The 22,916-nt window shown below is 40.3% G+C and overlaps 1 long non-coding RNA gene and 1 pseudogene across 1 annotated transcript; one reads left to right on the top strand and one right to left on the bottom strand.

Annotated features, from left to right (window-relative positions):
- Positions 1-10,486: 10,486 nt before the first annotated feature.
- On the bottom strand, positions 10,487-11,624 carry LOC114505085 (annotated as a pseudogene).
- A 7,200-nt stretch (positions 11,625-18,824) lies between these two features.
- LOC118498406 lies at positions 18,825-22,822 on the top strand. Its single transcript, XR_004900892.1, has 2 exons — positions 18,825-18,976; positions 20,073-22,822. It is a non-coding gene; the product is annotated as an uncharacterized LOC118498406 (long non-coding RNA).
- Positions 22,823-22,916: the final 94 nt, after the last annotated feature.

The following is a 22,916-nucleotide window of genomic DNA, read 5'->3' as shown; positions in this document are numbered from 1 at the left end:
GAAGCCAAAGAACTTATATGCACAACCCATAGACATGAAATAAGAGGGAGATTGCTGGAAAGAAGGGGGGTACTGGGTGGAGGGGGGCAAAGAGGGAAAAATTTGGCAATGTAATAACATAATCAATAAAATATATTTTTAAAAAAGTACAGGGGGAACTGATTTCCATTCTCTATAAACAAAGTTGAATTACTCCAACCTGCTACTTATCCAAGTTGCTCCGAGTCTAAACAGGAAAGCAGAATGGAGTGCAAAAGAGGAGTTTGAAAAACAGAGGGTTAAGGCAAAATGGCTTGGAATTCCTTCTGGGACATACCCCTGGAGCTAGGTAACTGGATGAATTGGTCTCTCTAGATTTTGGGAGATTTCTGTCTCTGGGGCACAGTTTGAGCCATAGACTGAGAGGTCTCTCTCTTTGGAGAGTGTCAATGCCACATCGATACATTCTTTTGCTTTGGTCTCTTCTTTAGCCTCCATGAAGAACCACCCACAACCTTCTCTCTGTTATGACAATGCAACAGTAACTTCAGCCAAGCCACAACATATACCAAATTCCATTTTGGTATGTCTTCCTAGGAATGAGACTTGGGACATGACCTGCTCCTTTGATGGAGACCTAGGACAAATGTGATTCCTGTTACATCAGTAATAATGTGTCCAAACTCTTTTTTCAGGTTCAACTTTTTTTGCAAAAGGTCTGAGCTCACATGTTTTTTGTTGATTCTGTTTAGGTAAGTTTCCAAACAGAATCAAGTTAGCTCTACGTTGGCCTCTTTATGAGGAAGTAGAGGAGCTGGTGTTGGATGAAGGGTTTACCCCTTGTGGGGTTTGGCACATCTTCATAATAACTATCCAAGGTTCAGCTCTTCCAGTATGTATAATGACCAGCTTTTATACATGATTACATTTACTCATTATAAGAGACCAGTGAGATATACATTGTCACCTGCTTAGATGCAAAAGTCAGGGTTTAGAGAGACTAAAACATTTTAAAAATAGCCACAATTAGTTACCAGCAGAGTTAAACACTGAAGGTCTCTTGACTCAAAATCTAGGTAGTTTCTGCCTTTTCATTGGCTTTTCCTAAAAGTTGGTGGGGCTTCCCACCTGCTGTATTCTTTCCAGGGCTACACTGTCTTGGGCCACTTCTGGGGACACCAAAGAAGGGAAAAATATGCCCGGAAAAAATTACTTTGTACCTTGTTCCAGACATAAAGTAGAAGACACAGAAAGCAGGCCTCATTGTTTAAGCTCTGCTGCCCGTGAAGTGACCTGGTCATAGTGGTTAAAGAGGAAGAGAGAAACCAGACTACTAAAAAGGCCTCTTTTTTTTTTTTTCATGGACTCATGGTATCTTGACAGGGGGATCAGTGGACATGGACTAAAAATAGTCTCTACCTACATTAGTTTTTCAGGGTTGCCATAACCAAATACCACAGACTATGTGGCTTAAGAAATAAATTTATTTTCTTACAGTTCTGTAGACTAGAACTTCAAGATTAAGGTGTCCGCATTTTAATCTCATGAGGCCTTTTTCTGAGCTTATAGATGTCCACCTTCCCACTGTGTCCTCACATAGCCTTTTCTCTGCATGTATACATTCCTGGTGTCTGTTTATGTATACAAACTTCCTCTTCTTATGAGGATAACAGTCATATTAGATTAGGGCTCATCCTGATGGTCACATTTTTACATAATAACCTCTTTAAATGCTCTGTCTCCAAATATAATCACATTCTAAGGCACTACCATCTTCAATATATGAATTTTTGGGTGAGACACAATTCAACTTTTAACACTGCTCATTATTCCTCATGGCTTGGGCTGAAACCAGTCCACTTTTTAGGTTTAAATAACGACAGAACAGCTGCATAAAATAACACACAAAGAAGATATTTTTGAGATGAAAAATATAGGGTGGTAGGGGTCAAAATATTAATTCCCATCCAGTATCTTCACCTCTTCCCTCAAGTTCCAGTTCTTCCACACCAAGCAAGCCTAGAACTTCAGGGATGTTTGGCAACCTTGCTAGCAAAATATTGGCTTTTCTGCTGAATTGTCTCTTTTCTTCTTTTTGGCCAATATTTAATGATTTGAAGAAAATTTTGGGCTCCTTTCTAGAAACACATATTCAAAATAAGACTGGTCTATTTCCCTTTGATTCAGAAATGTTCAATTATATCTTTAGGCAGTGGTAATCATAAGTATGGTGGATATAGATTTTACATTTTTCAGCATACCTTCAGTTCCAGAAATTTGGTCCTGTTGCTCCCATAACTATACACACATTTATCAGATTGGTTGTTTGGATCTGAGTTTACTTAGAAAATATGCCTTGTAAACAAATACTTTGGGGAGGTGCTAAATGAGGTTTACTACTCCCTTTAATAACTTTTCATTGTTTTGGGGACAAATTCTAAACTGATACTGATATCCAAGTGCCTCAGTGAAGTAGACCTGCAGATCTGTCAAATTTCACCTCCTGCCACCACTCAACATAAATGTTGTATTGAAACCATACATAATTTTAGTCACCTAAACTTACCTGTATGCTTCATACATCAAAATAATTACACATCCTTTTTTAAAAAAGATTTTATTTATTTATTTTAGAGAGGGAAGGGAGGGAGAAAGAGAGAGAGAGAGAGAGAAACATCGATGTGCAGTTGCTGGGGGGCGTGGCCTGCAACCCAGGCATGTCCCCTGACTGGGAATTGAACCTGCGACACTTTGGTTCGAAGCCCATGCTCAATCCACTGAGCTATGCCAGCCAGGGCTACACATCCTTTTTAAAGGATACTCTTTTAGAGTGCATATGATGCTCTTCTTCCCACCTGTACCTGTAAAGTGCCCACTATTATCACATTTATCTGTAAAGTCTCAGTTCACATCTTTGTGAGACTTTTTCTGCCCTCCCCAGAAAGTTGATCATTCCTGTTTTGCCACTGTAGCTTATAGGACATATAGTGATGAGCACATTGGGCTAATTGGAACACTCTGTTTATCTGGCTATATTTCTCACTACACAAGGACCTGGCTTACAGTAAGTAGTTATGTGTTTGTTAAATGAATGAAATGATAGGAAAAGGACATTGCCAAGGATGAGTGTCTTCACCTTTCCCACCCTCCAACATGATCAATGTGATTTTTGTCATTAGGGTGATGAAATAAGAATGAAGTAGAAGTACATATAGCTCAGCCTAAGTTTCTAGCCTATTTACCAGTTATGGGATCTGACCTGATTTAAGCTGACTCTCCAATACTGGGCCCTAAGAAAATCAACCTAAGTTGTCAAATTAACCTAACCCTCCAAAAGTATAAGTAGTTGAGTGGATGACAGGATAGTCTGACAGACATGTTCCCAGACAGACCTTGTAGACCTTGTGTCATGTTGAGGGGTCCAGGAAACCTGGTTTTTCCCACTCCCATCCCCACCCTAGGATCCCTGAAACTGGGAGACCAAAACATGGCCACTGTGGTGGTGAAATGCTAGCCTGGAAATTGCCACACATAGGCTTTGTGGAGGTAGTATTGGGGGGGGGGGCAGAATGGTGCAGAGGGACTGATGCAAAAGCTAACTGTCATTCTTGAGCAACTGAGGAGGTAAGGGCTAAAAGTCCAGACTGTTGCCACTGGGACTTCCCTTTCACAATGACTCTGCAGTCCAGAGGCTGGGGAGGCGGTTACAGAGGCCATCTCAAGCCAAGTCTGGGCAGGGGTGGTAGCAGATAAACCACTCACTGTTGAATTCCCTCCCCATCCTACTTTTTTCCTTCACATTTATTACTACATCAGACCTCACAACAGTACTGTAATGTAAGCAGGCCAAAGATTGTAACTTGTTTTACACTTGATGGTATCAAGGTCCAAAGAAGTGGGCCATGAGATAATCTTTCCCATACTCAACTGTTCAACTTTCCTCACTTAATGGTCTTTCCATGCACAGAGACTGAGCTCTGCTCTTACTGGAGCTTCAGGTCCATTCAACTTAACAGCTCTTTAACCTTTCCATGCCTTCAACTTCTCCATTTCAACCTGATCATAATATTGACCCCAGTAATATCAACTCCTCTTATCCTGATTTATGCTGTATTGGGACACTAGTCATTTATCTTCTAAATGTTATTTAATATCTTCTAGCATGTGCCAGGTACTATGCTAAGCACTAGCTAATACATCAATTAATAAAACACAGCTACTGTTTATTGGACAGAGTTCTCAAATACAAAATGCAGTGTCCAAAACCAGGAAGGTGACCATCAATAAACATGTAAATTGACCAAAAATAAATTATTCCAAATAATGGCAAGTACCATAAAGGAAATCAGCAGGGTGCTGAATATGTGAGGGGAAAAGGGTGAGGGGAAAGGGTAAGGAGAATTATTTTAGTTAGAATTCCAACCGCAGAGAGCTCATTCCATGGAAGGGATATTTTAAGCTACAGAATGGGAAGGAGTCAGCCAAAGAAAGTCCAAAGACCCAGAGATTAAAAAGAGCATCTGTGTACATAGTCTAGCTGACTAGGGTTGATAGCCATCCAGAGGCAATGTAGTGTGCAAGAAGGGCAGTGGATGCAACCACAAGAATCCCCTTGCTTTTAGACCCATTCCTGTTAAGAGTTCTTTAAATGGAGCAGAAGAGAACTGGCATTTACTGAATGCATACTATATTCCAGGAATAAGTTGGTCTCTTTCCAGTGTTTTATTTTATTTAATTTTTAAAAATTTTTGTCTTGGCATTTTCATCTCTATAACAAGCTGAAAGGGACTGTAGATACAACTAGTTTATCTCTCCAAGCTATAAGAGCCTCATTTTTCTATTAGAAAGCTGAATCTCTGGAAGATGAAGTGATTTTGCCTCAGGCTGTCTGATAGATAAGTACATCCCTGTTCAGTCTGAGGCCTAATTGACTTGGGTAGGAATGAAACAGTCTCATCTAAACTAAATGGACTCACCAGACTCTTGGCACTGCCTATGAAGCTGTGAATGGGAGAGTCCATCTTGGGTGCAGATGGAGGAAGTCATCTTGTGAGCCTTTGACAGTATGGCTAAGTCTTTGGATGCCAACAGAACTTTTCTTAACAGCACACATTTCCAGGAAGAACAGGAACTGCAGCACAGTGTTTTGGGTGGATAAGAGTTATCCTGGTAGGGGCAGAGGCCTTGGAATAGTGTTAGATATAAAGCCTCAAGTCTATCTGCTTTCCTTGCAGGGAACCTGGGGTTTCATATGCATTTCCATTTGCTTCCAATAACCTTTTCTCCTCCTCTTTCTCCCTCTCCTTATCTCCCTCCTTCTCTGCCTCCTCCTCTTTTTCTCTGCAGCTCCAAGTGCTCACAGTGACTACATCTAGTTATAAGCCCAGGCTCAGGCTTATCCCAACATTTGTCCTAATATTTATCACAGAAAATAGGAGAATATAAAGGAGAGGAGGAGAGCAAAAAAAGATAAAGAAGGAAAAGGAGATAAGAGAAGAATGAGTATAAGAAGAAGAGAAGGTGAGCAGAGGACAGTAGGAGAAAGAAGGAAAAGATAACCTCCTCTCTTTGACTAGTAGGCTCACCAATCCTGCCTCACCACAGAACAACTTCTCTGGCGCCTAAGTCTTTTTCTATGAAATAGTTTTTGACCTTGATAAGCACCCAGCACTGTAGTCACCAAGTTCCTCAAATCAATAATGTCAAAAGAAATAAAGTGTATCTGAAAATCCACAGAATCTTCCAGAACCTCTCAAGCTCACTCTTATTTCTACCAGGGGAGAGGGCAGAGATCTTTGTACATAGTAATAGCAGCAAAGTGAGACCTTCCTGCTCCATTCTCTCCACCCAAAGCAAAAGGTTCCTTTGAGTTTTCACCCAGTAAAATCAGCATGTAACAGATTAGCCACCTGCAAAAGTCCTTAAGGGGACAAAAATTCATACTAATCAAAGTAGGAAAGAACAAAGCTTCACAGAAATCAGAAATCTAATTAAGGTGGAATCTCATAAGGTCTGACTGAATGTTAAAGAAGTTACAGAAGCCTCATCAACAGGATTAATTTAACTGCAAAATGATACAAAAGGGTGAGTGGGGGTTCTGCACGAACACTGGGGGAAAAAAGAGGAGCAAGAGCTGAATGTGGTCATTGTATCCATGGTAGTGTTCAAGGAACAGAGAAAAGAAATAGATGACCCTGAACCTCTTTTTTTTAACCCCATCTTAGTTTTACCCCTTTTTTTAACCCCATCTTAGTTTAAAGAAGTTTAGGGAAGGAAAGAATTAATTAAGCTCATCTAATCTCTTTTGTCCTGTCTGTGTTCTCATCAAACAACTTTCTCATTAATTTGGCTTCCAGAACAAATTTTTCAAGTAAGACTGTAATTGTTTATCATCCAACATGAGCATCCCCAGCTGTTTGAGGGTTACATTTTCTCTGGAATTAAACAAAAACAAACAAAATGAAACAAAATTCTGTATTACATCTGCTTTCTGCGAGTTTGACTTACATGAGTCAGTTCATGGAATACAATTAGGTAAACTTCAGGTCTCTTCTCAAAAATGGAATGTGCCCCAAGGTGAGAGATCTCTGCTTAACAAGTAAACCCATATCTTTATAATGAATTTCTAACTTTGTAAAGTTAAAGAGTCAATCTCATAATTTTGCAGGTAGGGGCACTGAAGCCCAGAGAGAGGAAGAAATTTGTCCAAGTGGGCAAGTAGCCTTATCTGACCTTGGCTTTTATTTTACAACACTTTATGTCTGCATTCTGAAATCTGTTTGTTAGCTCTTAATTCAGGGTAAGGAGTTCTGTAAACTCTTAGAAACATAGTTATTAAATAAACGGAATCTAGATAGTTTTGCAGTAACTGCACAATGGACTTAGGTTATTCACAGCTTTGCCTTTTGATTTAGGATGAAAGATTTCCTTCCTCCAACACCCCACCCTTTTCTCCTTCTACCTGATTTTCATTGCCTCCTCTTCCTTACCTAAAGTGACAGAACGATAACCATGATTGAAACTGTGTTCGTTTCTTTTCAAACTTTGTCCCTCTATGGACATGGAAAGAGAGCAGAGGTTTAGAAGACAACCCAGTGGCTGTGCCATTCTATCTTCACTTCTAGCTAGATCCTAAATCTAGCTCTTTCACTAAGAAAGATCTACGCTAGGTATGAAGCCTAAGGAAACAGATACTGCTGCCATATGAAGAGATTTGGACTTGGGTGGGGTTGTAGCTATTGATTGAATGTGTATGGAAATAATTTTTCAATTGGCATTTTAATTAGATTTAACAAGAATTTTCACAGGGACTGCTTCATAATGGCACTTAGCTTAGGCTGTCTGAATTAAAAAGAAAAAGAAAAAGAAGTAAATCAAGGTTTCTGCCTGGTATAACTCACCTTTTAGCCATATAAATATATATAACCTAAATGCAATATGATCAAGCCATAATTGAGGTACACACAAGGTACAGGGCACACTGTCCAGGAAAAGTTCCCCAGAGGAGGTGATAATTGACCCAGGACTGGAGAACAAACATAAGATCTTCTGGCTGGATAGATATGATGGGACCAGGAAAATTTTCAGGTCCATAGAGAAATGAAGACCTGAAAATTTGGAAAGGTCAGAAGTGTACTAGAGTATAGGATATGCTGTAGTCATACATGTTGTATGACTATAGAGCAATGAAGACTTAGGTTGTGGACAGGTTGTGAAGGGCCCTGATGACCTGCTGAGGAACTTAGACTTTTAGCTTTGGGGAATGCAGAACCAATGAATCCTTTTAAGCAGTGGAGTAACACCATCAGAACTGTGTTGTAAAAAGATAATCCTGACAATAAATACTAATCTTTAAGAAGAAACATATTATTGACTAAAATTAAATATCCTGTTTATTTAAAAATATTTCACCTTGAACATTAGGAACAAGAGTATATTCTCCCTTAATATAGGCATTCTGGAAGCTGACCTTGTTATTCTTCAGTCATTTAGCTAACATTTTCTAAATAGTAACTTGCTCTGTGTCAAAAAGTGGGGATACAGAAATTAATTTAGATAGACATTCTTGTCTTTGAAGCAATCTAGGCTATAACAAGGAAAAGACAGGGACATAAAATATCATGTTATAAGGTAGTAAATGTTTTAATTAGTATTAACAAACATATAATGATGCTCAAAGGTGACTGATCATTCTATCTTGGATTCCCTCCATGGAAATATGGATTTCCTCCAGGATGGTGAGCAGATTTGTTTGAGGTGTAGGGTTAGGGTCATGAGGACTTAGGCATTCAAGGGCATATGTTCAATATTCAATTGAGTCTTCTGATCTGCAGGTGGGAGAATAAAGAGACTGAGCAAGCATGTAGGCACATTCATATACATACAAAGAAAAATACAGAAGCCTGGGAAACAATAACATACCATAGGAAGCAGAAAAAGAAAGAAGAGATTATAGAGAGTACCAAGGAGAGTAATCACAAGGATGGGTGAATCAGAGGGCTGCAGATAAACAAATTTGGCAATTTTCACTGAACACTATTCTGGGTCAGGTGCTATGTTAGACACTAAGGGAACAAATAAGCTGCCATGAGCTCTGATCGCCTGGCAGGAAGCTGATCTTTACATCTCATGTGAAGCATGCTTGTGTAGCTTCTAATGATAGAATTCAGTCTGAATAGAGAACATATCCTCTAAACCAGTTCATGACAAGGCTTTAAGAAAGAAGGAATGGCTGACAGAGTCGCCTGTGGCAGACATTGAGGGAAATGAGAGCTAGTGGAGAGACTTTTGGCTTTGCTGATTAGGAGTTTATGGTTAATTTGGTGACACCAGATAGCAGGGCCAGTGCATAAATTGAGATGGAGAACAAATAAAAAGCTAAGTTATAGTGAATTAGGAGGTTAAACAGTAATGTAACCTTTAGAAACTAGTTTTTCAAGGAGGTTGTATTGAGTGGGCATCAGAAAGATATTTTTGGTTGTGACTTGACTATGCATTCAGGCTGAGAGATAAACAAATGAGGAAAAAAATAAGATGACATCTCAAAGGAGGCCATTGGGTTGTTGAACTTTGTGAGTAGAGCCAATGGTGTAGTGGAGGCAGGTGAGGTGGGAATAGTCCTAATTTTAGTTTTGAAACCCCTTTTCTTGACTTAGGGGTCAAAGTGAGACGTTCAAAAGATATACCAGAGGTTGGAGGCTGCAGATTGTAATTCAGGGAAGAATGTTTGGAGGAGAAGTAGGATAAGGGGAGAGGAAGTTGACTTAAACCACAACAAGCATGGTTCAGATAAGATGAGAGAATCAACTTCCTGACAGAGGAGAATAACTCATGGCAAGAGAAGTGAGAGAATCTCTATATTTGCCATTCTCCCAAAATTACAAACAATAATACCTCTGCTTTGTGGTAAAAATTGGTACGGTCTAGTATGTAGGCAGTGGGAAGTAGCAAAATGACTCTCCCAAATGACATGTGGTATAGAAGAAAGTAGAAGAGTTGGTTTGTACTTCAGCACAACTGCTTACTGAGTGACCTGAAGTACGTCATTTGAGCCCTCTGAACTCCATGGTTTTCATCTTTTGAAAGCAGAAAACACCTTCCACCTCCAACAATAGTTCTGAAGATTACATGATATGATGTGCCTAAAACATCCAGCAGAGTGCCTGGGACATAGTAGCCATTAGTCAACTGTTGGCTCCCTTTCCCTACTTCTGTTTTTTTTTTTTTGCCTATCAACACAGTGTGCAGGAGTCTTCAGATGTCCCCTTTCTTTCCTCTGTTTATTCTTAATTGAGAATAATAAGAAGGGAAAACCTGCAGATTCTGGGAATTCATGCCACAGTGTCCAAGAGCTGACCATCTCCTGGATAGAGTCAGGCTGGCCAGAGAGGCCTGCAATGTGCTCCTCCTCCCACCTCCATTGCCAAACATTGAGACAAACCAGGGAGTTTCCTGGACATCTGATAATATCATTGGGTCAGAGAAGTGGGCCTCATATGTAGTTATAGGCACTCTTGGGCTCTGAAATGTATCTGAACAATTATACCTGAATCTCACCTCTGTCACTTACTAAGTATATGATTTTGAGGGGAATTGTTTTATTTCTTCGAGTGTCGATGTCCGCATTTGTGAAATAGAAATAATTCTTATTCTGAAGTGTTGTTGAGAGGAATAAGTGATATAATTGATGTGAGAGTATGTGGTATATAACAAGCACTCAACAAAAGTTTTTCCCCTCCATTTCGTACTTCTTATTCTGCCCAGAACAGAGAATTGAGGTGCAGTACCCCTTCTTGTATATTTATTTATTTCTATTTTTTTCTGAATCTATGATTTACTAGACAGCATGGACATCACAGGTTCAGATTATTTTACAAAGAGAGCTCAAGCTGCACTGGGCTTGATGGGAGAAAAATAATTCTTTGATTACTGCACAAGGACACCGAGTCTCCTCATCCTACACAAAGTCAACATGAACGGATGCAGACAAGTTTTGTCAGACAGAAATCAGAGAAATCCACATACTAAGTAACATGTACTATGACTATAATGCATCCGTTAGGGGATAAGAATGTATTTGTAGGAAGGAAAACAAATCTTTCCACAGAGAAGGGACTTTCACAAGATGATTAGGTGGACTTGGGTTTTGTTTCTGCATCTGTTACTTAGCTAATGAAGATACCATCTTCAGGATGTTCTGTGCCATCCATTTCATACATATATGATGATGCTCTTGCAAGTGTAGTCCCATCATTACTGAAGGCAAGTGATGCGATGCTGGTGGGGTACCGATGGAACTGGCACAGTCACTTTTTGTTAAATGGATCCCAGATATTTACAAATCCATCAGAACCACCTGTGGCAAATGTATAGTGGATGTTGTGAAAGGAAATGGCATTGACTGGGTAAATCTGCTCAATGTCATTTTCTTTTAGCCTGTGACACTTGAAGGCATACTTCTTCTTCTGTACCTCAGGGCTTGGGTCCAAGTACTCAACTGCTCCTCGGCCTTCAGTAGAGCTCAGTACATAACCCTGCTTGTTTGGAAACACTCAGATGCAGTGAGTCTGGACTCGCAGCGCTCCTACATGTAGCCCATGTTCCACAGGTCCCGCACCAACACTCTGCAGCCTGCAGTGCCTACAATCAGCCTATCTCCAGACACTGAAAGGGTATACACCTTTTCAGGCTGAGGAAGGTCCCAGAATTACAAGGAGTTCTGGGATCCCACACTTTTACTGTCTGGTCCCAACTCCCAGTAACCATCACATTTACTTTTAGACAGTATTTAACACATCTGATAGGGGCATCATGGGCTCCAACAAGATTTCTTGATCAGTGTTCAAATCATGCATTTTCAATTGATGATCTAATCCCCCAATTCAGGCATGTGTTGGATCATAGAAGGTGCAGTCCAGGACAGCACTGGTGTGCTGGTACTTGAGCCGCATGGAGTTGGCCGGCACATTGTAGAGGTGTACCGACGTGTCCCTGAAGGAGACCAACAGGAACTGGAAGGTGTTGGGGCTGAACTTCACTGAGGAGATGCCATCCTTAGGTGGCTGGTTCAGCTTGAATTCATTAGAACCGGTCATCTTGACTTCCCTTCAGAATCAACTTGACCACCGCTAGCTGCCACCTCACTTCACTCCCCAATATATAGCTTTTAAAAAAACATTTTACCTTGTATTATCTGGCCTTGTCAGGAGATCTCAAGTATACTACTTTCCTGAAATTTCATAAGATACCTATTTATTAGCTTAATTTTGAGATGTAGAAATGGATAGTGAGAAAAAAAATAGTAATTTACCCAAGGCAAACTGGGTAAATTTGCCACAGCTAGCAAGTGGCAAACTGGAATTCAAATCTAGGTGTTTGAATTGCAAACTAAATGTTCTTGTCACTATAACACAAGCCTCACATGACAACCTGAACTATCTGTCATTAGTCCAGAGCCCACTGTGATTGTCTTTGATGTTTTTTTCCCCAATTATTCTAGTTGTAACACTGTTTAACAGTAAGAAACACTTGGCCATCTACATCATAGCATCTGTTTTGGAGTTAGAAAAATTTAAGTTAGACATTGGAAATTCTGAACTACCCATTACTACACAAATTGTGATGGTTGACACTCTTTAGATAAGACTGTGAAAACTGACACATGCAAATATAGGGCAGGAATATTAAAGAGAAGTGTCTGGTACCTAATCTGGAGAGAAGTATATAAGAATTGATTGCCTCTATAATCATTGCTACACCAAATTCTAGCCTCCTTGTTCTAAAAGATGTGTAGCTGTTGTGTAAGCTGAAGGGTTTGGCTTAAATTTTACTTTATCCCCACAAAATGCATCATCCTTGCCCTTGCTTTAGTCGAAGAAAATACTAGGAAGATTGAGAGCAGAGCCAATGCAGTAGTGTGTGCCAGATCAATGATTCCAGAGACATCCACCCCAGTCTGAATTAAAGAATATGTATTTCAAAGAAATGAAGTTTTGTTTCTTCCAAATATATGCAATGAGCTATCATAAGTTGGTTCCCTCTTCCTTCCTTTCTAGGGGATTAGGTGGACGACTGTAGAAAATAGAATAAGAAAGATTGATTAGAGTAATTTCAGTTATTTTTGTCACAGATGAGAGCTTTTGTAGGACTCTGACTGGGAATAAGATATAGGGAGTGAAGAGTGGAACCACTTTTCTTTTCCTAATCTTTAGACAACTCTTTGGAACTCCTATGTTATTTATATTGTTTACTAGAAGCTAAGTAGAGGTCTTCTTCAGCTCAGCCTGTCTAATGATAATGAATTGGAAATTAATTGAGGTTTTTCTGGATAAAACAGCCCTTGTAGACTGAGATGATAACTGAGTTGAATTTGATATTTCTTAGCCAGAGCCATATTGTATATTTTTGTAGATTGCTTCAGAAGCCCTACCCTTCATAAATTGTCACATGACATTTGACTCCTGCCTCTGTCATTTATTCACTGTTTAACTTTAGGCAAGTGACATGACCTCCTTGAACCTCAGCTCCTCATTTTTTCAAATGGTGCTAATTATAGTGTCTCCTTCATAATAATGTCATGAGGATATTAAATAATCTAATACATGGAAAGGGCTTGAGATGGTGCCTGGCACTTAGTAAGTTCACAATATGTGTTTATTATTATCATTACAGTACAAAATTAATCTCTTGGTAAGTCCAAGTTTTTTCCCTGGTTTTTCTCAGAACATATTTTATGTGTTTGAATAACTATAGATGTTCAAAGATATTCCTAGGCTTATGTTTATCCTGTTGAATCAGTGGTCCCTCCATTCACAGAAGTTCACCATGTTCTTTCCTGCCTCTGCACTTTCACTCTCATTCATCCCTCTGCCTGGAATACCATTCTCTGATCTTACTATCCTTCAGAGGTCTTTTAAAATGTTACCACTTCTGTGAAGTTTATAGTTTAAACATTTAGAATTAACTGTTCTTTCCATGGCATAGACTCCAAAGCTCTGGCTTGGAGATGGAAGGACACTACATCATCTGTATATTTCCTGGCTCCTTATGTGTCCTCCTCATTGGATAAGTTTCAAGCCCTCAATCTAGCATACAAAGCCTTCCTCAGGCTGCCTTATTTGCCTCTTCTACTTTGCGTTGAGCTATTCTTTTCTTTGCATACTCTATTGTAGGACACATTACCCTCCTTATCTTCCTGGACTACACCACATTCTTTCTCATCTTGGAGCTTGGACATATGCTGTTTCCTCTTCCTGGAATGACTTTTCACCAATTATTCACTTGGTTTGCTCCTTCCAATTTTTCAGTCTCACCTCAAATGTCACTTCCTCTGAGAAGTTTTCTTGACCATATTCAAGCCTGGTGGAATAGGTTCCCTTGTTATGTGTTCTCCCAGGTCTCTGTGCTTCCATATTTCTTCTCATATTCACCTGGAATTATTTAATCCCTATTTTCCACCATACTACAAATGTCAAGAAAACAGGCATTTTAGGAATCTTGTTCATCTCTGTACCCTGAGTGGCTCCTACAATGTCTATACCTAGAAAACACTCAACATGTATTTGTTGACCAAATAAATCTAGTCCAGACTGACTGTAGAGATGGAAATATGGAGGCACATAGAGAGGAAGGGATTTACTTAAGGCCACACAGAGACTCAGTGGAAGAGAAAAGATTGTAGCCCAGTTGTGCTGACTTGTGATACAGTGCTCTTTTCCATACATGCAGTTCTACTACAGTATTTGTTTCTTGTACATGCTCATGGATTAGTCTGACTCCTGGACTAGGCTGTACATTCTTTGAGGACAGGGGCCACCTCTTATACCTGTGTTGTCCAGTATGGTAGCTACTAGCTACATGTGACAATTGAACTTGGAAACATAGGTAGTCCAAATTTTAATGTACAGTAAGTGTAAAATAAATACCACATTACCAAGCCTATGAAATACATCATGATTTTTTACATCGCTATCAGTTTAAGATAATATTTTAGATGTATTGGGTTAAATAAAATATATTATCAAAATTACTTTCACCCGTTTATTTCTGAAAATTTTAATGTGGCTATTAGAAAATTTGTGGCTCACATTACATTTCTATTAGATGTATATTACTGCTCTGTTGTATATTTCTTTTTCCCATTTAGTGCCAAGTATAAAGCTTGTAGCCAGTTGTAACTCAACACACTGTTGTTGAATGAAGTTTAACTGTAGTTTATAGGTTAATTGTTGCCAAATACCTTGTCAATATCACTGGGTTTGTGAGGAACCTCACACTGAACCCTCTGTCCCCAGGCCCAGATGTACATGAAGTTCTTCAACCCTGGCCTGGGGTGCCCTATACATTGCATCAGCCTTTGGGTTTCCTTTCAGAGGAAACCCCATTGCAATCATATGCACAGCAATAACCAGAGTTGAGGTGGAGTGTGTGGACACCAGCCTCTTGCACAGGAAGTGGTCTCAGCTTTGCAATTGTCCTTGGGGCCTTTTCTTTGCAGGCTTCTGATAGGAGGTGGGGGTAGGTGAGCAGGAAGATGAACTCAAAGTTGAAGGGGGGACTTTCTTAGTTCCTTCATGGAGGAGAGGTAAGCTATGGAAAATGGGGTTCTTGGGCTAGGGAGTTTGCCTGCATTTACTTGTGCAGCAACACATTCATTTGTTCAACTCAGAATCTGGGGCAACTATTTTTCTCCCGGCCCTGTGAAAAAAGGAAAGAATCAGACACAGTCCCTACTTTGCAAAGTTCTTGGCTTCTGGTGAGAGACAGGTACATAAGTTTGCAGAATGGACAGTTTTTAAAGACTAGAAGTGGGCAGAGCAGGGATTTTGCTGAGAGGAGTAGTTAGAGAAGGCTTTCCAATCACAGTGAACATTGCTATTTTTTCTCTCTATCTTTTAAGATCTAGCTAAAACCCTACTTTTTAAAGAATGTTTCTAAACATTACCACCTTTTCACCCTCTGCTCTGGAGAATCATGCCTTTCTTACTAACATTTCTTATAGTACTTTGTACCTTTGTCAAATAAATTGTCTCATTCTATAGAGACATAGTTCCTTAGGTTCATGCCTGCATTCCTCTCCCCTCTGGCCCAAGAATCCCTCTATGATGTGATAGCTGAAGCTCAGACAGGCTGTGCATTCCCTTGATTTTCAAGGGAATTTAATTAATGAGTTATAGAGCTGCATCTAAAAGCCAGGGGCTATAACCTAGGTTCTGAGACATGGGGAATCTGACTAAAAAATTTAGTGTGTTTTTTTTTCATTCTAGCACTGAGTTAATAAATGAATGTGTCTACAGTGTGGGATCTAAGCGCTGCCTTCCTGAGCCCCCATCCAACTATTTTCTTCCTCATCCCCCTTTATAAGCATAGCCAACTCAGAGAGCATCCAAAATGGGGACTCTGTGTGCTTTGGATGGACAACAGACAAAAAGGATAAGTGCCCTTTGCGCTATTGCTGCAAACTTGGCCCTTCCTGCCATTGTTTGTGTTTGTGAGGTGAAGAAGAACTCCAAGGAACCCAGTACCTTTTGCACTTATTTAGGCCTTCTGCATAGGTAGAATGATTTACAGGTCCTCCTGGCTCCTACTGCTCTCTTTTATAGACCTATTGTGAGGCCCAAAGTAGCCATTGTTAATTATTACTTTAGGTGAAGACAATGTCTCCAGAAAGCCCCTGTTAAAAAAACAAACCAGTAGAGTACTTTAACTTATACATGGGAAATAAGAAAAAGTATGTAGATTAATTTAATCACTATATTGTGAACAGAAACAAGAAATTTCTCCTTGAGAAATTGCCCACAGTACAATACTTCTTCCACCCTAAACTTTAGTAAGAGAGGGGAAAAAGGAACTGAATCTCTCTAGAAGCCAGATGTGGAGAAACTGGTCATGAGAACTAAGCCACTACTTATTCTGGTAGGGAAGTTTTCTGTAGAGTAGTATGAGTGTAAGTGAATACCTAACCTAGCCTGTCCCTAGAGCCTCTAGGCCCTCACAGGAAAGCCTACTGTGAGGGGGCAGGGATGGAGGGTTTATAAAGGAACCAGGAAATGTTTGAGTTGAAGAAGCCATGGAGATCATCTAGTCCAACTTCAGTTAGTTAAATGGAAAACCAAAGCTAAGGGAGGGAACACAGTTGGCAGATCTGGGAGTAGGGCACAGAACTCCTGCTTCCTGGGATATGTTCTTTTTTTTTTTTTTTTTTTTCTCTTGAACCTGAATTTGTAAGACTGTATGAGACATGTCAAGAAAGTATCCAGCAAGTATGATGAAAAACACATTTATTGAAGAAGATACAAGATACAAGAAACATTATACATAGACAATGATGACTCAGTCCCCTTCAAAGTTAGCATAGTAGGGCCTCACACAGTTTTCTCAGCATTATGATATTCTTGAGGAAACCTGGTTCATTGGCAGAGGTTTGAATCAAGTTATTACCAACTGCAATATGATGTTCCTTCTGCTCTGGTAGCGGAAGCCATGGATCGAATTTTGCCACAACGTGTTTTAAGGCAAGATCTTGTGTCAAAAGCTCAGACACAGTAGGTTTTGGAAGCCCCAGATCAGCTTCTAGTTCTCACGCTGTCAGTCACCAATGTTCATTGACTGTAGCCTGTACACGTTTAACATTCTCAGATGTTCTACTTGTTGCAGACCTTCCAGAATGTGGGTCACTTTCAGCAGATTCTCGACTATCTCTGCAGCATTTCTACTACACTTTTATTTGCACAGCACTCATTGCATCATCCCTGAAAGCCTTCTGAATCATCCAAATAATTTCTGTAGAGGAATGTTTAAGCTTCACGCAAAATTTGATACAGATTCATTGCTCTACTTGGTCAATCATTTTGAATGTGATGACCACACAGTACACATGCTCACTCAGTAGCGTGTACTGCCCCCACTGACCAGTACAGTGTTGTCATTGTTCATGCATGCACATTCCAGTCCACTCTCCTTGGCTGCCAGATTACATCAATGTCACACAAACCATTCTCATTATATTAACAATGGTCAGACTTTTTCTGGACAGACCTCATATGTAGCTTGGGTAGAGTATTCACAGGTGCTTGAGTACTTCCTGAGATCCTACATCTGCTGTACAGGCTAAGGACTGGAACTTGGGCACTGCAATCATTGAAGGTGATCCCAAGCATACTGTTAAAGCATTGCAGTAATTGCCTCTCCCATCTGTCATGTCATCAGGATTCACAATGTAGAGCACTGCATAATGGGAATCAAGCACCTTCCTAACCATGAATGGGGGCTGCCAAAAGATTGCAAACACAAGATGCTGTAAAGCCACTCATTTTCTTCTCATACCTTCCATGTCTCATATGAAATCTGAAAGTCATAATTAAGGGTCTGGTACCATCTCTTCCTTCTCAATGTCAACTACTTTTCTTTCTTCTCTTTGTACCCAACATGGGAGAGTAGAAAAAGCCTAACATTTGGAGCCAGAAAGAAATGCTTGCAGATGCCCCTTTCTACATTATTTCCTAGTTTTTTTTTTATCCCTAGGCAAGTAATTTTACTTCTATGTGCCTCAGTTTCCTCACCTATAAATAAGGGTAATGAAAACACCATTCACATAATTGTTGATTAAATGAGATAATATATGTAAAGCACATACAAAGTTCTTTAATATATATGAATTTCCTTCTTTGTCTACATTTATGACTCTTGGATACCAGAAGGTGGTCAGAGCAATGCTGTCAGGGCCAGTTTCATGGGCATGTGAGCTGTAAAGTTCCATAGGGACCAATGCTTACAAAGGCCCCATACTTGGCTTAATGTTCTGCTGTTGCCATCTTGAAATTCTTACTTTGTTTTAAAATAAGGAGCCCCTCATTTTCATTTTGGACTTGGCCTTGCAAATTATGTAGCTGTTCCAGAGGGGATAAAAAGGGTATTTCTGCTGCTAGTAGGCATTCTGACAAAGTGAGAGAACCCATGATTTGGAGTTGATAGAAATAGATTTGAATTCCAGCTACGCCCCTAATTTTCTGTTTGTTATCAGACATTTTCTTTCAGCCCTCAGAAGCTCAATTTCTCAATTTGACAATAGGGATTTTCATTTGATAATATCTCAGCTATGATATTCTAGAATTCCCTCAGTAGCTCTGGAGAACCTCCTTGGCCCATAGGCAGAGCCAGGGTAGCTAGGGGTTTTTTGCTTCGATTTTCTGCAACTAGGAGAGCCAGTGTCTTTTGGAGGTTGTTGGGAGTGGGCGGGCACATGGCAGTGGGGACTGTTGCTGCACTAGTGGATCCTTTCACAACAGCACTGTTTTGTCATTTTGCACCCAGATTTCCGTTGGCTAACCTCAGCCTTATCTTCCTCATTTCTGTTTCCTCTTGAAGACACCAAGGGCCCTTCAAAACACACGACGATCCTGCTCACCACATAAAGTCCAGTTCCCTCTGGCCTCTGTAGGTTGGCTATCACCAAGGAACCTGTGCCTCCTCTGAGACAAAGGCACCACTTCAGTAACAGGTACAGTATCCATTTGCCTTCTCTTCTTGGACTCCCAACCTGGGCTAGTGTCTATGGCTACTAAACATGGCTTGGACCTTTCCATTTCATTCTCCTTGAACCCTCATCAGGGATCTTGAGTTAAGGATTGGGGAGAAGAAGGTTCTCACTGGTTTTCTATCCTGGAGCTTCTAATAGTGAGAATGAAGGATGATATTTTCCCCCCAAACATTCTGTTTAGGAAATACCCACATGGAAATGAAATATTTCCTACTACTCTGTAAGTAGGAGTCAAGATATTTGAGTAGCAGTCCTGGTTTGCCGTCTACCCACTGTATCTTTGAGCAAGTCTTTTTTCCATTCTATGACTCGATATTTTGGCCTCTTTTGCAAAGAAGAGGAGGGGAAGGATGATTTTGTCTAGAGACACTTTTAGTTTTTATATCCCTTATTTTGATGATTGTCAGCCCTCTGCTGACAAATGAGAATGATACTAAGTAAATATCTCTGGGTGGGGTTGAACAGGCTGCTGCGCCATGCTTTAAAAAAAAATCCAGACTGCCCCTAGTATGAGAAGGCCCAAATGAGTTAGTTGCAGGGCAGGTCCTGCTGGTTGGTGTATTAGCCCTTCTGGAGTGGAGCAGGGGATAAATGATGATATTTTATATAGCATTATGGGCCAAGAAATGAGTTTTGGGAATTTTTCAATATGTCTTCATATACGTATTCACCTCTTCTTCCTCTGGGTCTAGCCAGCTTTTCTCAAGTGAACCGCTTTTCTTATATACACTCTATTGGAGAAGCATGGACATCAAGAGTAGAAATACAAATTGGTTTTAGATCAGCTACCAACTCCTTCCGTTCATAGTGGGGTGATATGTTCTATAAGGCTCTTCAGTTTTTAGTGTACTAAGAAGGAATCTTTACTTCCCTCACATTGGTTTTCCTCTTTGACAGTCATAAAAGATGTTCAGCAGGCTTGGATTCCTCCAGTTTATCCAGGTCTTCTCCCTGGGGTTGGTAACCAATGAGGGTAATGATTGAAGAAAGGCACCAGTTGCCTCTCCCCTGCTACCCTGAATTCAAATTCTATTAATCAGCTTCCTTAATTGGCCAGCTCCAGGGAATGAGCCAAGGTACCAATGGACTACTTTTTGGGAAGCTCTGGAAAGCTCACTGAACAGTTTTCTAACAACTCTGCCAGGTAAGTCTTCTTGTCCCCAGTTCTAGAGAAGAAAACTGAGGCCCCAAAAAAGACTTTCCCAATTCCATGATTGGCTAGGTGGTGCCCAAAGCACTATTAGAATTCTACATTGTCTGATTCTTTCCACTCTACCATATCCATTGGCAATGATTGCTGCTTTGGCTAAAAAAAAAAAAAAAAAGCCACGCTTCTGAGTGGCTTGGGATAAATTGTGTAGGTAGCATGAAAAATGGAGGAATGGAAAATACATGTTAGATCCTTAGGTTTGAAATCAGTCTAAGATTTCAATTTAGAAGGCCATGTCACCCCCTTATCAGCATACATTCAACTAAAAGAGTTAATAAAACAAAAACATACTTTTTTTTCTGAAAGAGAAGCTTTCTGACTTGTTTTAGCTGGGATAGGACCTTATGGCCTCATGGGGCAGTTTTCTATTCTTGATAACCTTGGAATGTGTACCACTTTTCATGTCAGTATTTAATATTGCCAACTACTTTCTTACAGATCAACTGCCACTGCTAAGAAGGGGGTAAATTTGACTCAGACAACTGGAATATTTAGCAATAGAATCTGGGTGTTGTCAAAGGAATTCTCCCAGAATTTCCAAGCCTATCCATTCTCCTGGCAGCTTCCTTATTTCTCCTATGGTTGTGGGTTGAAGTATTCCAATGCCTCACTGTGGAGACAACTGCCTGTCCTTTTCCTTTCTTGTGGATGTATCCACTTTTTCCCAGAGGGACAAGTACAGGAAGGAGGTGAAATGACTGATGAGTAAATCTGGAAGGCAAAATGGGTTGGTATATGGCAAGACTCCAAACTGTGAACAACTTGTATGACCTTTAGAAACTTTCTTCCCTAACATAAGCCTCCATTTCCTCATTTATAACATGAGTAGATGAGACTAGATGCTAGTTCTTTTTATAGCTGCCTTTCTGGAGTCTTGATGGTACAAGGTGATCACATTAGGTAAGGCTGAGGCTCTCAGAAATTTGTGTTTCATCTGTCCTGACCTTGTTAAATCAATTGTCACTGACCCTTGCTTTCTTTCTGTCAGCACAACCACCATTTTTTGAGAACTTGTGTATCAAATACTGAACTAAGGACTTTAAATCACATTATCTCATGTCATTCTCACTTTAACTTATTAGGTACATAGTGTACTTATAACACATTTTGAGGATGTGGAAAAACAAGTTCAAAGAAATGAAATTGTTTATCCAAGGTTTCCCAGATAATTAATGGCAGACCCAGGATTCAAGCCCATGTTTGACTTCAATGCTGAAGTTCATACCCACAACACTGTAGAACATTGTCTGGGAGGGCTGGGTAGATGAGACATGACACTGACTCTGGGACCTGATTCCTTCCTGAGGGGAGTGAAGCAGGATGATAGCCAAATTGTTCTCTCTATGCTACATAGAAGATCCCACTAAAGCTCAAGACCCCCAACATGCTATAAGACTCAGGCCTGAGGAATCCCCAGCTGAGCACTGGGGCCTCGCCTGAACTCTCAATGGAGTGTTCCCTACTTACCCTCAGATCCTTCTTTTTCTTCTTCTTTTTTTTTCTGTCAACAGACAGTTTATTCTATAGATCCCTCTTTTGATTAGAAGCTTTATGTCTATTTTACTCACTTCCTTATTATGGTGCTTCAGCTAATCCCAACAGCCTGTGAAGTTTCCCTGAGGTTCAGGGTGTGACTCTTTTTCTTTCTCTCTAGGGCCACATCTCCTACGAAGATCTCGCCTCCCCACTGAAGACCCTGGCCCAGCCTTCTGCAGTGCCACGCTCCGTGTATTTGACAAGCTGAGTTGGACACTCCGTGTGGCAGAGTGTCAGTTTGTCAAATACCCCAAGTGCGGCATGTGCCTAGCAACTTCAGGCCAGGGCACTTCAGATACAACAAATAGACTATCAGCTGGATAAGGAACATACGGAAAACACCAACTAAGCTCTCACAATTTATTTTTGGTAACTTTGAGGGAATGTAAGCATTTTATCTGAGGTTACTAATGGAAAAATCAGGCAGCTCTGGGAGCCACAGTCCTGGGTGGGTTCTGCACACACTGTGGGAGTCTGAGGTGGGCACAGTTGTCTTAAAAAGGTATCCAGGGCCTGGAAATGTAAGTGCTACTTGATTCATTGTTTTTTCCTTCACATTCCCCTTCCAGCATCTGCCAGCAAAGACACCAGAAGTCTCAGACAAGTGCCATGGCAAGGCTTAGAAACCCACTTTCCTGAAAGCCAGCCTTGGCTCTAAACACACTTTGACATCACCCATCTCTCTTTTGCTTTTTCTCCTTCTGAGAATACCCTCTACATTTCTTTCCACCTATCCAATTCCTTTCCATATTTCCTCGCCTAGCCAGAATCCAGTCTCTCCAGTGACTTTTGAAAGTCAAATTACACTTTCTTTTTTCCTTCTCAAATCACTTTTTGCCTGGTTCCTTTTATGTACTCCTTTATCTCCTACTGCCCAATGATAGCACTTGAATTGTTAGTGAACTTTTCCAGAGGATATTTTTGAATTCCCCACTAGGTTGTGTGCTTCTAGAGGACAAGACTGTGTTTCCTTGATTGCTGTCTCTATTCCACCTCAAACCCAACCACTAGCACAATGTTCTGGTTGTAGAAAATACTCAATAAATGTTCATTGATTGATTGGCTTTCCATTACTTCATTACCTTTTGGCCTTTGGGACACATGTCACCCAAGAATTATGTGAGGAAAAAAATTAAAGTGTGGTCAACATAATGC

This window comes from Phyllostomus discolor, chromosome X (genome assembly GCF_004126475.2).
Source record: "Phyllostomus discolor isolate MPI-MPIP mPhyDis1 chromosome X, mPhyDis1.pri.v3, whole genome shotgun sequence".
NCBI lineage: Eukaryota > Metazoa > Chordata > Mammalia > Chiroptera > Phyllostomidae > Phyllostomus > Phyllostomus discolor.
The sequence above is the reverse complement of the archived record's forward strand: the minus strand, read 5'-3'. Positions and strand labels throughout refer to the sequence as shown.